At 49.0% G+C, this 16,862-nt stretch overlaps 1 protein-coding gene across 1 annotated transcript in view; it reads left to right on the forward strand.

The window, feature by feature from the left end:
- Window positions 1–4,203: 4,203 nt before the first annotated feature.
- Window positions 4,204–16,862, forward strand: part of CEP78 (centrosomal protein 78) — a 145,530-nt gene continuing 132,871 nt past the window's right edge. Inside the window, exon 1 of the mRNA XM_075318222.1 lies at window positions 4,204–4,229. The gene's annotated coding sequence lies outside the window, so the exon portion shown is untranslated. The remainder of the gene's footprint in view (window positions 4,230–16,862) is intronic.

The raw sequence follows: 16,862 nt of genomic DNA on the forward strand, positions 1-16,862 counted from the left end.
CTCCCTCCAAAGATTTTCTATATGGTTTAGGTCTGAAGACTGGCTAGGCCACTCCAGGACCTTTGAAATGCTTCTTATGGAGCTATCCCTTAGTTGTCCTGACAGCATGTTTTGTGTCATTGTCATGCTGGAAGCCCAGTCACGACCCATCCTCAATACTCTTATCAAAGGAAGGAATGGTTGGCCAATATCTTGCGATACATGACCCCATCCATCCTCCTTTTAATGTGGTGCAGTTGTTCTGTCTTTTTTGCAGAAAAGTATCCCCAATGTATGATGTTTCCACCATCATGCTTCATGGTTGGGATGGTGTTCTTGAGGTTGTACTCATCCTTCTTCTTCTTCCAAACACGGCGAGTGGAGTTGATACCAAAAAGGTCTATTTTGGTCTCATCTGACGCTTCTGGATCAGATTGGTGAACTTAAAATGGGCCTGGACATGTGCTGGTGTGAGCAGGGTGTCACAGGGATGAGATGACTGGACAGGGATGCCTAGGCTGGCCCTCAGACTGGGATCTGTGCTTTCCCTTAGCTCAGAGGTACACTTGATAGTAGCGAGGTCTGAGTCACCAGCATGACCTTAACTCCTGTCCTAGCCCTGGTGTAACGCCCCTCCCCAGGGGTAGGCTAGGATCGCAGTCACAAACCCCTTAACTAAACCCAGACAGGGGAAAAACCAATACTCATTCACATGAACCAAACACAAAGGAGCAACAATACGTGCACAGGGGAAAATAACATAAAAGGGAACAAGTAAGCTAACAACTGGGAAACTTCCGCACCACACAGTATAGCACACCACAGATCTCAAAAGATTGGATCACCACTATAAGGCTATGTGCCCACGTTTTGTTCTGTCCCTGCAGAAATTTCTGCAGCGATTTGAACAGCACACATGCGCTTCAAATCGCTGCAGAAAGTCTGTAATGAAAAGCCGATTTCATGCGCTCTGGATGCAGCCTCTCCCATAGACAGAGCGGGACCTGCATCCAAAGCGCATGAAAGAAGTGACATGTTGCTTTTTAGAACGCAGCGCTTCGGCAGTAGCTCAAGCGATCTCGTTGGGGTCATGGAATTTGTGACGCACATCCGGTCGCTTTAGCGAAGCCGTTGCGTGTGACACCTATCAGCGATTTTGCATCGTCGCGAAAACGTGCAAAATCGCTCATCAGTGACATGGGGGTCCATTCTCAAATATCATTACTGCAGCAGTAACGAAGTTGTTCCTCGTTCCTGCGGCAACACACATCGATACGTGGGACACTGCAGGAGCAAGGAAGCTCTCCTTAACTGCCTCCCGCCCGCAATGCGGAAGGAAGGAGGTGGGCGGGATGTTCGTCCCGCTCATCTCCGCCCCTCCGCTTCTATTGGGCGACGGTTCAGTGACGCTGCTGTGACGTCGTTGTGATGCTGAATGAACCGTCCCCTTAGAAAGGAGGCGGTTCGCCGTTCACAGCAGCGATTTGCCCATGTCGCACAACTGATGGGGGCGGGTACTCACGCTAGCGATATCGGTCACGATATCGCAGCGTGTAAAGAGGCCTTAAGACTGGAATCGCACAAGCTGGAGCTATTATTGGTACTGAGTACCAGAATACCTTATATAGGAAGGAGATGGCTGTGATTGGTAATTAGCAACCTGAGCTCCTAGCAGAGGTCTCCTGGCTAGCAGGAATTAACTCCTTCAAGACTGAGGTATAGTGGACATGAAATAACCGACACCCAGCTCTGGCTGAACAAATAGGAGACATCAGGTTGCTTGTCAGCCTCTGCAGTGCGAACAGGGACTCAAAGAACTGTGGTCCGGATAAACATTAACATAGACTGGTTCCAAGAATCAAAGTGGTAGTGATCAAAAACATTTTGCATCCTATAATTGTCGGTCATGTTTATCCTCTGTTTTGGGATTTATGAGGGAAATACATAATGCCTGCTAGTTCAGCTGACAGCCAGTTTACAGCAATAAAAACCTTGTCACACACTGCGGCTGATGAGTTACCATTATCTGCATGGGTTGGCAATAAGGATGTGGAAGTGTTGGAGGAGGGGACGCTGCGCTCACCCACTGCTCGGGTCTGGGTACTGCTGCTGCTGCTCGGTGGTGGCTCGAGCGGTGGGTCGGATCCCGGGGACTCGAGCGGCGTTCCTCGCCCGTGAGTGAAAGGGGGTGGTTTGGTTTAGGGATATTGTCCGTGACGCCACCCACGGTTGTGGTGAGGTTGTGACACCACCTTTGCTCTGGACGGGGATTTTGGGAGCGATGACAGGGAGCAGCTTAGATGTTGGTTCTCCCCTCCGTGGGTAGGGGGGTTTGGTGGTCCCGGGGCCCGGTGAGGGGTAGGGATGGATGGCAGGCGGGTTACGGGGCCTGGTGAGGTGCAGGGTTGCGGGGGTAGCGCTGTGCCGCACAGCACGGTGGTACTCACTCAGCCAGTAATTCACACAGAGTCTCTGGTCAAACAAACGGCTGGATGGACGGGTCCCACAGGCGGCTGCGGTTGTTCTCCTCCCTGCAGGTTGATGGTGACTGCCTTTCCCTGCACCTGTGTAGTGTGTATGGTTCCAATGGGTTCCCACCGTTAACCCGCTCCCCAGCTTGGATGGATGCTGAGGGAGCCCCTTTTGCCCGCAGGCTCTGGCCCTGGGAACTGTAGCCTCGGCGGTGACTGTGTTTCCCTCTACGGTGTGAGCTGTTGCTTTCAATTGGGTCTTGGCTGCTGGGAAACCCCGGAGGTTCCCTTCGCTAACGGATTTCACCAGTTTTACGGCGACTCCTAGCCTGGTCGGGGTCCGTAGGCCCTGCCGGATGGTGCTGGCTTCTCTTTACTCTCCGATCCGGTACCGCCGGGCCACCGCCTGTCCACGGTCCATACAGTTTGCTCCGATCAGCCTCTCCTGCAGACGGTCACCACCGTCTGCCAACCTTGCTGTTTGTGCCCGGGCCACACACCCGGACACGGTCAGTCTCCTCCTTTACCACTTCACTCTTCAAAACTCAACTCTAAACTGATCCCTTTTCCCGCCTCCAGGACTGTGAACTCCTCGGTGGGCGGGACCAACCGCCTGGCCCACCCCCTTGTGTGGACATCAGCCCCTGGAGGAAGGCAACAAGGATTTTGTGTTTGGCTCTGGTGTACCTAACCGGGGTGTAGGGTGTGTTGGTGTTGTCCTGTGACGACGTGGCTTGTCCAGGGCGCCACAGAAGCATTCCCTAAAGACAATATCGCTGGGTTGGAAGTGGAAAAACTTTGGAACCACCCAACTCAGGAACTTTACTTTAAAAGATGCTCGGAAAAAGGTAAGGAGATTAAATGTTGTTCCTTTGGTGTCAAGACCCAGTAAACAGTCTCTGCATTTGCTAGCTATAATGTTCTTTTATATCAAGGGACCAAAGTGAGAGGCCAGGTAAATGAGTGCCTCCTTAAGACTCAAGTAAGACAATTGAAGCCTGGTGATCATGTACTTGTGATGGCTCCCACAGTGGGTAGTAAGGTCCTTGCCAAGTGGCAGGGACACTATGAAATGATGGTAGAAGGTGCCCAGCTTCCGACTTTGGGCAGAGGGGCAGAGGGGCAGGGTATGTAAGCAGCTGGCAGAATCCTGGATGAAAGGTGTATATCACTGATGTGGAAACCTTCGGGTATGTGAAACCTGGTAGTAGGCTCCAGTACTGAAAGGTAATGAGAGGGTTAATAGATCCAGTATGGTTTCAGGTTTTTAAGAACAACTAAAAGAAATGAGTGAGACTAATCATTAACATTCTCCAATCTAGCTAATGCAGTAAATATAAAAATGGCAGCAAAACTCATCAGGGCCTGGGAGTAGAGATGGAAACACCTCTGAAACTTGTGTGAGAAATTGAAAGGGAAAAGACCTGGTATATGTTGCTCGGTGTCACGCCGGTGACTCTCACTGTTGGCAAGTGACGCTGTACTCACTACAGTTACCACTCTGCTCTTTCCAGCTTAAGTTTGTCTCTCTAAGCCAGGGGTGGGGAACCTCCGGCCCGCGGGCCGTATGCGGCCCGCCATGACCTTTTCTGCGGCCCCCGGGCACATTCCACAGTCCACAGAGCTCGGGAGGCAGCAGCGTCTTGCTTGCTGCTGGCCCTTTAAACCCTGTATGGCTTACGTCCTCATGCTAGCGTGAGGACGTACTTTGTGGGTGGAGTAAGCGCTCAACTCGCTCTTTTTCCACAGAAGAGAAGCTACTACCTCAGCGTCCGACAGGTGTGTTTGTGCTCCCATGCCTGTGTGTGCCCCTGCACATCCCCACTGCAGCCTGTGCTCCGTGCAGCGTCCCGTCCTCCTTGTGCATTCCCACTGCAGCCTGTGCTCCGTGCAGCGTCTCATCCTCCTCACTCTCCCCCACGGCAGCCTGTGCTCCTCACTCTCCCCCACGGCAGCCTGTCCCCCTGTGGCCTCCCCACGGCAGCCTGTCCCCCTGTGGCCTCCCCACGGCAGCCTGTGCCCCTGTGGCCTCCACACTGCTGCCTATGCCCCTGCGGCCTCCACACTGCTGCCTGTGCCCCCCTGGTATGTCAGAACCCCTAGCAATGTCCTTATATTTCTCCCAGCCCTCCCAAGTGATATATAATCCTCCCCAGTGATATATAATCCTCCCCAGTGATATATAATCCTCCCCAGTGATATATAATCCTCCCCAGTGATATATAATCCTCCCCAGTGATATATAATCCTCCCCAGTGATATATAATCCTCCCCAGTGATATATAATCCTCCCCAGTGATGTCTAGTCCTCGCAGCCCTCCCCAGTGATGTCTAGTCCTCGCAGCCCTCCCCAGTGATGTCTAGTCCTCCCAGCCCTCCCCAGTGATGTCTAGTCCTCCCAGCCCTCCCCAGTGATGTCTAGTCCTCGCAGCCCTCCCCAGTGATGTCTAGTCCTCCCAGCCCTCCCCAGTGATGTCTAGTCCTCCCAGCCCTCCCCAGTGATGTCTAGTCCTCCCAGCCCTCCCCAGTGATGTCTAGTCCTCGCAGCCCTCCCCAGTGATGTCTAGTCCTCCCAGCCCTCCCCAGTGATGTCTAGTCCTCCCAGCCCTCCCCAGTGATGTCTAGTCCTCCCAGCCCTCCCCAGTGATGTCTAGTCCTCCCAGCCCTCCCCAGTGATGTCTAGTCCTCCCAGCCCTCCCCAGTGATGTCTAGTCCTCCCAGCCCTCCCCAGTGATGTCTAGTCCTCCCAGCCCTCCCCAGTGATGTCTAGTCCTCCCAGCCCTCCCCAGTGATGTCTAGTCCTCGCAGCCCTCCCCAGTGATGTCTAGTCCTCCCAGTCCTCCACAGTGATGTCTAGTCCTCCCAGCCCTCCCCAGTGATGTCTAGTCCTCGCAGCCCTCCCCAGTGATGTCTAGTCCTCCCAGCCCTCCACAGTGATGTCTAGTCCTCCCAGCCCTCCACAGTGATGTCTAGTCCTCCCAGCCCTCCCCAGTGATGTCTAGTCCTCGCAGCCCTCCCCAGTGATGTCTAGTCCTCGCAGCCCTCCCCAGTGATGTCTAGTCCTCGCAGCCCTCCCCAGTGATGTCTAGTCCTCCCAGCCCTCCCCAGTGATGTCTAGTCCTCCCAGCCCTCCCCAGTGATGTCTAGTCCTCCCAGCCCTCCCCAGTGATGTCTAGTCCTCCCAGCCCTCCACAGTGATGTCTAGTCCTCCCAGCCCTCCACAGTGATGTCTAGTCCTCCCAGCCCTCCCCAGTGATGTCTAGTCCTCCCAGCCCTCCCCAGTGATGTCTAGTCCTCCCAGCCCTCCCCAGTGATGTCTAGTCCTCCCAGCCCTCCCCAGTGATGTCTAGTCCTCCCAGCCCTCCCCAGTGATGTCTAGTCCTCCCAGCCCTCCCCAGTGATGTCTAGTCCTCCCAGTCCTCCCCAGTGATGTCTAGTCCTCCCAGTCCTCCACAGTGATGTCTAGTCCTCCCAGCCCTCCACAGTGATGTCTAGTCCTCCCAGCCCTCCCCAGTGATGTCTAGTCCTCCCAGCCCTCCCCAGTGATGTCTAGTCCTCGCAGCCCTCCCCAGTGATGTCTAGTCCTCCCAGCCCTCCCCAGTGATGTCTAGTCCTCGCAGCCCTCCCCAGTGATGTCTAGTCCTCGCAGCCCTCCCCAGTGATGTCTAGTCCTCGCAGCCCTCCCCAGTGATGTCTAGTCCTCGCAGCCCTCCCCAGTGATGTCTAGTCCTCGCAGCCCTCCCCAGTGATGTCTAGTCCTCCCAGCCCTCCCCAGTGATGTCTAGTCCTCCCAGCCCTCCCCAGTGATGTCTAGTCCTCCCAGCCCTCCCCAGTGATGTCTAGTCCTCCCAGCCCTCCCCAGTGATGTCTAGTCCTCCCAGCCCTCCCCAGTGATGTCTAGTCCTCCCAGCCCTCCCCAGTGATGTCTAGTCCTCCCAGCCCTCCCCAGTGATGTCTAGTCCTCCCAGCCCTCCCCAGTGATGTCTAGTCCTCCCAGCCCTCCCCAGTGATGTCTAGTCCTCCTAGCCCTCCCCAGTGATGTCTAGTCCTCCCAGCCCTTCCCAGTGATGTCTAGTCCTCCCAGCCCTCCCCAGTGATGTCTAGTCTTCCCAGCCCTCCCCAGTGATGTCTAGTCCTCCCAGCCCTCCCCAGTGATGTCTAGTCCTCCCAGCCCTCCCCAGTGATGTCTAGTCCTCCCAGCCCTCCACAGTGATGTCTAGTCCTCCCAGCCCTCCACAGTGATGTCTAGTCCTCCCAGCCCTCCCCAGTGATGTCTAGTCCTCCCAGCCCTCCCCAGTGATGTCTAGTCCTCCCAGCCCTCCCCAGTGATGTCTAGTCCTCCCAGCCCTCCACAGTGATGTCTAGTCCTCCCAGCCCTCCCCAGTGATGTCTAGTCCTCCTAGCCCTCCCCAGTGATGTCTAGTCCTCCCAGCCCTCCCCAGTGATGTCTAGTCCTCCCAGCAATGTATATTCCTTCCAGCCCTCCCCAGTGATGTATATGCCCTCAGCATCTCCTGTGATGTATATGCCCTCAGCATCTCCTGTGATGTATATGCCCTCAGCATCTCCTGTGATGTATATGCCCTCAGCATCTCCTGTGATGTATATGCCCTCAGCATCTCCTGTGATGTATATGCCCTCAGCATCTCCTGTGATGTATATGCCCTCAGCATCTCCTGTGATGTATTTACAGCAGTCCCAGCTGACACAAACGTGGAAAAACAGTTGTGAGAAGCAATAAGATCAATATTGAATAATATAGCCGCACCAAAAACAAGAAGCTTCAGCCGCCATGATGAGTTAATTGTTTGACTAAGTATAGCAGGGTAATTTTAAGTTGATAGTTTTGTGCGGCCCCCGAAGGTTGGTAGAACATTCCAAATGGCCCTCGGCATTAAAAAGGTTCCCCACCCCTGCTCTAAGCTGTCTCCTATAGCCTTTCAAACTTTGCTACATCCTCCTGCTGCTGGTGAGTTTCTAGCTAACCTGGCTATAGGGAGGCGCAGCAAGAATTTAATGCAACTATTTCCAGCAGAGTTTAGGTTCCCTGGCCAATCCATAAGCAGCAGGGACTTCATTTTTACAGCTCCACCCACCACACCTTGCCTGATTTAGGTTTTTGTTCAGTTCACTGTCAAGTTTCCTGCAAGGTGTTTCTATTGTTAACTCTTTCATTTGCTGACACAGCTTGACTTCTCGTTTATCTCTCCACTCCTGACATTAGTTACCAATACTGAACCTGTGCTGCCTGCCCTGATCTTGAACTGCTTGACTACCTCTGTGACTGTGCCCTCTGCACCTCATACACCTGCCTTGACCTGTCGGTCAGCTGCTGCAGTCACAGGGACTGCTTTGCAAATGGTACCTGATGACTACCTGTAGCAAAGCCTATCCTCACCACCAGAGGTCCTAGTGAAAATACGTAGTTGCTTAGTTACACCCCTCTATAGTAAGTCCGGTCCATGGTGCAGTGGGACTACACCTACTAGGGTTACAGTTAGATCAGGTCATGGACATCGCTGACAAGTCAGGTCCTAGGGACCCCAAGTCTAATGTGCAAATCCTGTACGAAGTTGTCGCTGCCCCTTCCCTCTATCACATCTGGGCAACTCTCCACAGGGTCGTCAGCCTCTTTGAGGGAAATGCCTAATGCTCCAGTCTCTGGTGGTTCTGCTAACTCCAACTTCCACCTCATCCTATTATGGTGGAGACCCCAAAAAGAGAACATGTGCATGTACAATAGAGGAAATGGACATATTATTCTCCAGTATGCTGTGAGACCGAGAAACTCCAGACCCTCAGGTTTGCGGTAGAGTCAACCCTAGGTGAAAGTAATTTATCTACAAAGCTACTGACTGAAGTTACCCTGGTCTGGAAGGAGAGGTCCCTCTTCATGCCTGCCCATAGAGATTCCGGCTTCACAGGCAACTCATTCATTAAGTTCTGGACCATTATCTTCAGCTCCATACACAGCAACTGGAACACCCCCAGACTATTGCCTTCATTGGTGGACAATGACTGGCAGAACAAATTCTATTCATTACACAGCCCTTCATGCTGTGGAACGGAGTCCTGCATTCTGAGAAAATTTCATTCTATTTTCTACCCAGATATATGAATTCAATTGTTCTAGATTTTTACATGCCATCTGTTGACTGGTCCACCAGACAGGTGCTCCACTGGGGACCATATAACTGCCTCACCAAGGTCACGTCCTTAACTCTGTTCTCCATGCCTTCGAACTTTGCTTCCCTGTCTGTTCATTATCATGCCTTTGCAGATGTCTCCTGTGAAAAGAAGTCTGAGGTCTTGTCACCCCACAGACTTAATGACTATCCAATCAATCTACTGTTTGGTACAACTCCCAGGGGTTGGATGTATCCGCTATTTCAGCCTGAGACTTGGGCCATGTCCGAATACATTCAAGAAAACTTGGCCAAAGGATTCATCCGGAAATGCTATTCATTGGCTAGACAGGGCTTCTTCTTTGTGTCTAAGAAGGACAGTTCCCTACGTCCATGCATAGACTATCGTGGAGTTAACAAAATTACCATCAGGAATAGGTATTGCCTGTCTTGGATCTCCAACTGTTTGACAACATTCGTGGGAGAAGATCTTCTCCAAACTGGATCTATGAGAGGCTTGCAAATTTATTTATATTCACAGGGGTGATGAATAAAAAATGGCTTTAATAAAGTCAATTTGAATATCATATTACGTCTTTTGGTTTGTGCAACACTCCCGCCTTTTTTTCATTAATTTGTCAATGACCTCTTTCAGGAGGTCTCTCTTCTCTATTTTTCCATGGTAGTGTATTTGGATGACATCCTGATTTTCATTCCAGAACTCACCACCCATAGAAGGCATGTTTCTCAGGTTCTGGGAGAACAATTTGTTTGGCAGGTTATCCAAATGTACTTTAGAGAAACCTTCCTTTCCTTTCTTTGGTTATATCAATTCCAGTCTGGGCCTAGAAATGGATCATGAACAGGTTTCTGTCATTCTTCCCTGCACTCGTCCCCAGCGTTTATGGGCCATCCAGCTGTTCATGGGTTTTGCCCACTTCTGCAGACAATTTATTCAGCACTTCTCAACCATCATGGCACCCATTTCTGCCCTAACCAAGGAAAGGGCTAATACCACAATCTGGCCAGAGTTGGCCATGTTGGCCTTCCAGATTTTGAAAAAGGTTTTTGCAAGCGCACCAATTCTGCACTACCCTGATCCCAACAAGTAGATTCTCTTGCAGGTAGGTTTATTGGTGCATGGGCAGTTCTCCTGCAAATAACTTTTTCAGGGATATCTATCTCTTGTGTCTATGTATAATGTACTGTGTTTTTATGATGCAAATTGTGTTAAGGTAATGTGAGTAATGTACAAAGCAGAGTATACTTAGTATGAGGTTTTAAACTGGTGTCACACATAACGACAACGATGTCACTGCTACGTCACCATATTCTGTGACGTAGCAGCGACGTCGCTGTGTGTGACACATAACAACGATCAGACCCCTACTGCGAAATCGTTGCTCGCTCCTGAATGTTCCAGGTCATTTTTTGATCGCTGCTATCCCGCTGCGCCATGCTGATAAGCTGATAATCCTTGTGTTTGACACCGCAGCAGCGACAATCGCTACGCTACGTCTGAAACCACACAACGACCGTCGACGTCGCTATGATCACTGCTCCGTCGCTGCTTTATATAACATGTTTGACAGCTTACTAACGATCATCTATGGTCGCTGCTACGTCACAGAATATGGTGACGTAGCAGCGATGTCGTTGTCGTTATGTGTGACACCAGCTTTAGACAAAGACATAGGTTTTGAAATTGGAGATGAAGGGTTTAAAGCTGCACTGCTGTCCACAAGCACAAATAGAGTCTTATCTTTGAAGACAGTGGAGAAACAAAACAGGACAAATTGCTTCCTCACCTGGAGGGCTTATGTGAAACACAACCACTATTGAAGCGACTGATGACAGCTGCAGCAGCCTCCACAGCGTGAAGTGTAGAAATTGGAGATGAAGGGTTAAATGCTGCGCTGCTGTCCACAAGGAAAATGCTGGTGCTTGAAAAAGTGATTTTATTCAATGCGTTTCAGTGTTGAAAACTCCTTCATCAGGATTCTCACAATTACATGCAGCACATCAAGGGGGTATATATAGTGAAACAGGTTTTCAAAAAACAGTGCACAGGAGATGTTCCTTGGAACAGCTGATCACTGTAAATATTGTGCTACATAAATAAATTGCAACGCGTGATAAAAATGGTACTTGAGGATGTCATTTATATTGTACAATAAACTAAACATAAAAAGAACATTTTTAAAAATTGAGTATCTCTATAAGTTGAAAAAAAAAAATTAAAGGAATTAAGGCACTAGAACTTGTGCTGAAGGGGTGTAAATCAATGACATGCTATTTGCTAGACCTTGACTCTATTGTGGAATTGTATTTGGGAGTGAAGAAAAATGTTGAATTATCTACACAGTGAAAGGGAGAAAAAGAAAAGAAGCAAAGTGGAAAGGATGAGTATCAAACTTATAGGGGAGCAACGGAATTGATTCATTATAGGGTGATATACCGACTCTAGTATCAGAAGAACCAATTGGGATAGGAAAATGTTTTAATAGCTGTGACAGATCAATGATGTAGGAGAAACTATATTGTTTATTATATTGAAGGGAACCTGTCACCAGAGTCACTATTCCCAAAGCATTAAAGGGAACCTGTCACCAGATTTTGGCCTTCTAAACAAAAACTAGCAGCGCCTGTGCTACATGCCATGAAGGTGCACATTACCCCCTGACCTCCCCCTTTAGACCTCACAAATACCTTTATCAAATCTCCCGCCCTGTATGTAAATTGTCCAATCCAGTCCAATGTGTGTCCTAATCTGTGCGTCCTGTCCCTCCTTTCGCCCTCCTCCTGTGCCTCCGACACCACCTATGCCTTGGAGGCCATCCACATAGGCAGGCAAAATCTCGCGCCTGCACAAACATATTACCAGCTTGCGCAGGCACACTTTGCTCTGCCCTATTGCGAGCAGAGCTGAAAACATAGGTGCGTCTTCGCGATCTGGCAAGTTCCCTGTGCAGGCGCGAGATATTGCCCGATGTGGATGAGGTCAGCCGCTTCATCCACATTACTGGGAAAAATCTCGAGCCTGCGCAGAGAACTCGCTGGTCCGCACAGGTGCACCTATGTCTTTGGCTTTGCCTGCAACAGGGCAGAGCAAAGTGTTCCTGTGAAGCCAGGAATATGGATATTTTGCCCACCTATGTGGATGGCGTCCAAGGCGTCATTCACGTCAATCAGCACAGAAGGAAGGCGAAAGGAGGGACAGAAGGCACAGATTAGGACTCCCATCAAACCATATAATTTACATACAGGGCGGAAGATTTTATAAAGATATTTTTGGGCTCTACAGGGGGGGTCAGGGGGTAACGTGCACCTTCATGGGATGCAGCACAGTTGCTAGTTTTAGTTTAGAAGGCCAAAATCTGGTGACAGGTTCCCTTTAATGCATTGGGTATCGTGACTATTTTCAAGGAGGGAAGGGACAGCAGAATACTGGCATGAGACAACGATTGAAAAAGAGTTTGATTTTAATGAGGATTGGAGTGGAAAGAAGCTGATACCATTGATACCTTTCCACTCCAATGCTCATTAAAATCAAACCCCTTTTTCAACTGTAGTCTCATGCCAGTATTCTGCTGTCCCTTCCTTCCCTGCTTTGAAAATAGTCATGATACCCAATGCATTAATATAATAAACTTAATATATTTTCACCTACATCACTGATCTGTCACAGGTATTAAATATTCTCCTATCCCAATTGATTCTTCTGATACTACAGTGAATATATCACCCTATAATGAATCAATTATTTTGGTCCCCTATAAGTTCGATACTCATCCTTTCCACTTTTCGTTTTCTTTTTTCTCCCCTTCTCTGTCTAGATAATTCAACATTTTTCATCACTCCCACATATAATTCCAATAGAGTCAAGGTCTAGCAAATAGCATGTCATTGATTTACAACCCTTCAGCACAAGTTTTAGTGCTGAGACTCCTTTAATTATTATTTTTTTTCAACTTCTGGAGATACTCAGTTTTTATAAATTTTCTTTTTATGTTCATACAGTTTATTGTACAATGTAAATCACATCCTACTGTGGCATTTTATCATGTTTTACAATTAATTTATGTAGTACAATGTTTGCAGTGATCAACTGTTCCAACGGACATCTCCTGCGCACTCTTTTGAAAACCTGTTTCAAAATATACAGTATACAGTATACCCCCTTGATTTGCTGTATGTAATTGTGATTATGCTCATGGAATGTTCAACTCCGAAACGCGTTGAATAAAATTACTTTTTCAAGCACCAGCATTTTCCTTGTGAACAGCAGTGCAGCATTTAACCCTTCATCTCCTATTTCTACATTTCACGCTGTGGGGCCTGCTGCAGTTGACATCAGTTGCTTCAATAGTAGTTGTGTTTCACACAACCTCTCCAGGTGAGCAGGTGATTTTTTTCCTGCTTTGTTTCTCCAATGTCTTCAAAGATAAGACCCTACAGTGCCTACAAGTAGTATTCAACCCCCTGCAGATTTAGCAGGTTTGATAAGATGCAAATAAGTTAGAGCTTGCAAACTTCAAACAAGAGCAGGATTTATTAACAGATGCATAAATCTTACAAACCAACAAGTTATGTTGCTCAGTTAAATTTTAATAAATTTTCAACATAAAAGTGTGGGTCAATTATTATTCCACCCCTAGGTTTAATATTTTGTGGAATAACCCTTGTTTGCAATTACAGCTAATAATCGTCTTTTATAAGACCTGATCAGGCCGGCACAGGTCTCTGGAGTTATCTTGCAGATCTTCTCCAAGTTATCTAGGTTCTTTGGGTGTCTCATGTAGACTTTAATCTTGAGCTCCTTCCACAAGTTTTCAATTGGGTTAAGGTCAGGAGACTGACTAGGCCACTGCAACACCTTGATTTTTTCCCTCTTGAACCAGGCCTTGGTTTTCTTGGCTGTGTGCTTTGGGTCGTTGTCTTGTTGGAAGATGAAATGACGACCCATCTTAAGATCCTTGATGGAGGAGCGGAGGTTCTTGGCCAAAATCTCCAGGTAGGCCGTGCTATCCATCTTCCCATGGATGCGGACCAGATGGCCAGGCCCCTTGGCTGAGAAACAGCCCCACAGCATGATGCTGCCACCACCATGCTTGACTGTAGGAATGGTATTTTTGGGGTCATATGCAGTGCCATCCAGTCTCCAAACGTCACGTGTGTGGTTGGCACCAAAGATCTCGATCTTGGTCTCATCAGACCAGAGAACCTTGAACCAGTCTGTCTCAGAGTCCTCCAAGTGATCATGAGCAAACTGTAGACGAGCCTTGACATGACGCTTTGAAAGTAAAGGTACCTTACGGGCTCGTCTGGAACGGAGACCATTGCGGTGGAGCACGTTACTTATGGTATTGACTGACACCAATGTCCCCACTGCCATGAGATCTTCACGGAGCTCATTCCTTGTTGTCCTTGGGTTAGCCTCGACTCTTCGGACAAGCCTGGCCTCGGCACGGGTGGAAACTTTCAAAGGCTGTCCAGGCCGTGGAAGGCTAACAGAAGTTCCATAAGCCTTCCACTTCCGGATGATGCTCCCAACAGTGGAGACAGGTAGGCCCAACTCCTTGGAAAGGGTTTTGTACCCCTTGCCAGCCTTGTGACCCTCCATGATCTTGTCTCTGATGGCCTTGGAATGCTCCTTTGTCTTTCCCATGTTGACCAAGTATGAGTGCTGTTCACAAGTTTGGGGAGGGTCTTAATTAGTCAGAAAAGGCTGGAAAAAGAGATAATCCAAACATGTGAAGCTCATTGTTCTTTGTGCCTGAAATACTTCTTAATACTTTAGGGCAGGGGTCTCAAACTCGTCAGAGTAAGTGGGCCGCACATAAAAAAAAATTAAGGCCGAGGGCCGCATTCCTTTCAAATTTAATACAATACAATATAATTGCTAATCAATTATTTCAACTATTATAACAATGCTACATTAGTATGCGCTGAGAATCAAAAATACCGTGAAGCGAAACGTCATTTTTTTATATTATTTATTTGTCAAAGAGAGTGGGCATCTGTGATTGGCATCAGCATCAAAATGTATAAGCAGATTCCAGGTTATTCCAACAGCCAAGCACAAACACTCATTCTCTGTCACAGCATTAAAAAAATTACATAGCGCTCCGCAGTATTTTTGATTCTCAGAGCAGATAAAGCGGACAGGTACGGGCTGCCACCCCCAGCTGCCTGGCTTTACCTTAGCTGGCAATCAAAATACAGGGAAGCCCAATTGTTTTTTTAATTAAATAATGGAAAAAAAAAATGCGTGGGCTCCCGCCATATTTTGATCACCAGCCAGGTAAAACCAGACAGCTGAGGGCTGGGATTCTCAGCGTGGTAAGGCCCAAGCATTTTGGGCCCCCCGCAGCCCACAACCACCCCTGGAAATGGCGCATTCATCACAGCGCTATTTCCAGGTGCTTTACCTGGCTCTTCCAGCGTCCCTGGTGGCAGCGGCACGCTGGGTAATAATGGGGTTAATACCAGCTTTGTATTCTCAGCTGGTAGTAAACCCGAAATTCATGGTGTCATGTCAAATTAGATGTGACCACCATGAATTTTTAGTAAACAGTAGAAAAACACAACACATAGAAAAATATTTTTATTAGAAATGAAACAAAAAACACATTTAGGGACTCCATCTTTTTTAGAAAAAAAAAGCTTCCCTCTGACGTAGTCCAAAGTCAATGTCAGCTCAGCTTCATCGCTCTGAACAGATGAGCGTCTGTCCAGACCGACAAGAAGGCTGAGACTGAAAGTAACATTTTCCGGTCTTCCAGTCACCATCAAAATCATTTTTATCATCATCATACACACACAGCCACCATCATCATCATACAAACACACACGGCAATCATCATCATCATCATACACAGCCATCGTCATCATCATCATCGTCGTCACTCACAAACAGCCACCACCACAATCATCATCAGTCACACACAGCCACCACTGCTATTATCATCAGTTGCACACAGTCACCACCACCATCATCAGTCACACACAGCCACTACCGCCATCATCATCATCATCATCATCATCAGTCGCACACAGCCACCACCACCATCATCATCATCAGTCACAAACAGCCACCACCGCCATCATCAGTCACACACAGCCACCACCGCCATCATGTCACACACAGCCATCACCGCCATCATCAGTCACACACAGCCACTACCGCCATCATCATCATCATCATCAGTCGCGCACAGCCACCACCACCATCATCATCATCATCAGTCACAAACAGCCACCACCGCCATCATCAGTCACACACAGCCACCACCGCCATCATCAGTCACACACAGCCACCACCGCCATCATCATCATCAGTCGCACACAGCCACCATCACCAGTCACAAACAGCCACTACCGCCATCATCATCATCAGTCACACACAGCCACCATCACACCATCATCATCATCAATCGCACACAGCCACCATCACCATCATCATCAGTCACAAACAGCCACTACCACCATCATCATCAGTCACACACAGCCACCACCGCCATCATCATCATCAGTCACACAGCCACCACCGCCATCATCATCATCAGTCACGCAGCCACCACCGCCATCATCATCAGTCACACACAGCCACCATCACCATCATCATCATCATCATCAGTCGCACACAGCCACCATCACCATCATCATCAGTCACAAACAGCCACTACCACCGCCATCATCATCAGTCACACACAGCCACCACCGCCATCATCATCAGTCACACAGCCACCACCGCCATCATCAGTCACACACAGCCACCATCACCATCATCATCATCATCATCAGTCGCACACAGCCACTACCACCGCCATCATCATCATCAGTCACACACAGCCACCACCGCCATCATCAGTCACACACAGCCACCATCACCATCATCATCATCATCATCAGTCGCACACAGCCACTACCACCGCCATCATCATCATCAGTCACACACAGCCACCACCGCCATCATCACCATCAGTCACACAGCCACCACCGCCATCATCATCATCAGTCACACACAGCCACCATCACCATCATCATCAGTCGCACACAGCCACCATCACCATCAGTCACAAACAGCCACTACCCCCATCATCATCAGTCATACACAGCCACCACCGCCATCATCATCATCAGTCGCACAAAGCCACCATCACCATCAGTCACAAACAGCCACTACCGCCATCATCATCAGTCATACACAGCCACCACCGCCATCATCATCATCAGTCGCACACAGCCACCACCGCCATCAGCATCATCAGTCGCACACAGCCAC

The sequence above is a fragment of the Anomaloglossus baeobatrachus genome, chromosome 1, assembly GCF_048569485.1.
Source record: "Anomaloglossus baeobatrachus isolate aAnoBae1 chromosome 1, aAnoBae1.hap1, whole genome shotgun sequence".
NCBI classification, from domain to species: Eukaryota; Metazoa; Chordata; class Amphibia; order Anura; family Aromobatidae; genus Anomaloglossus; species Anomaloglossus baeobatrachus.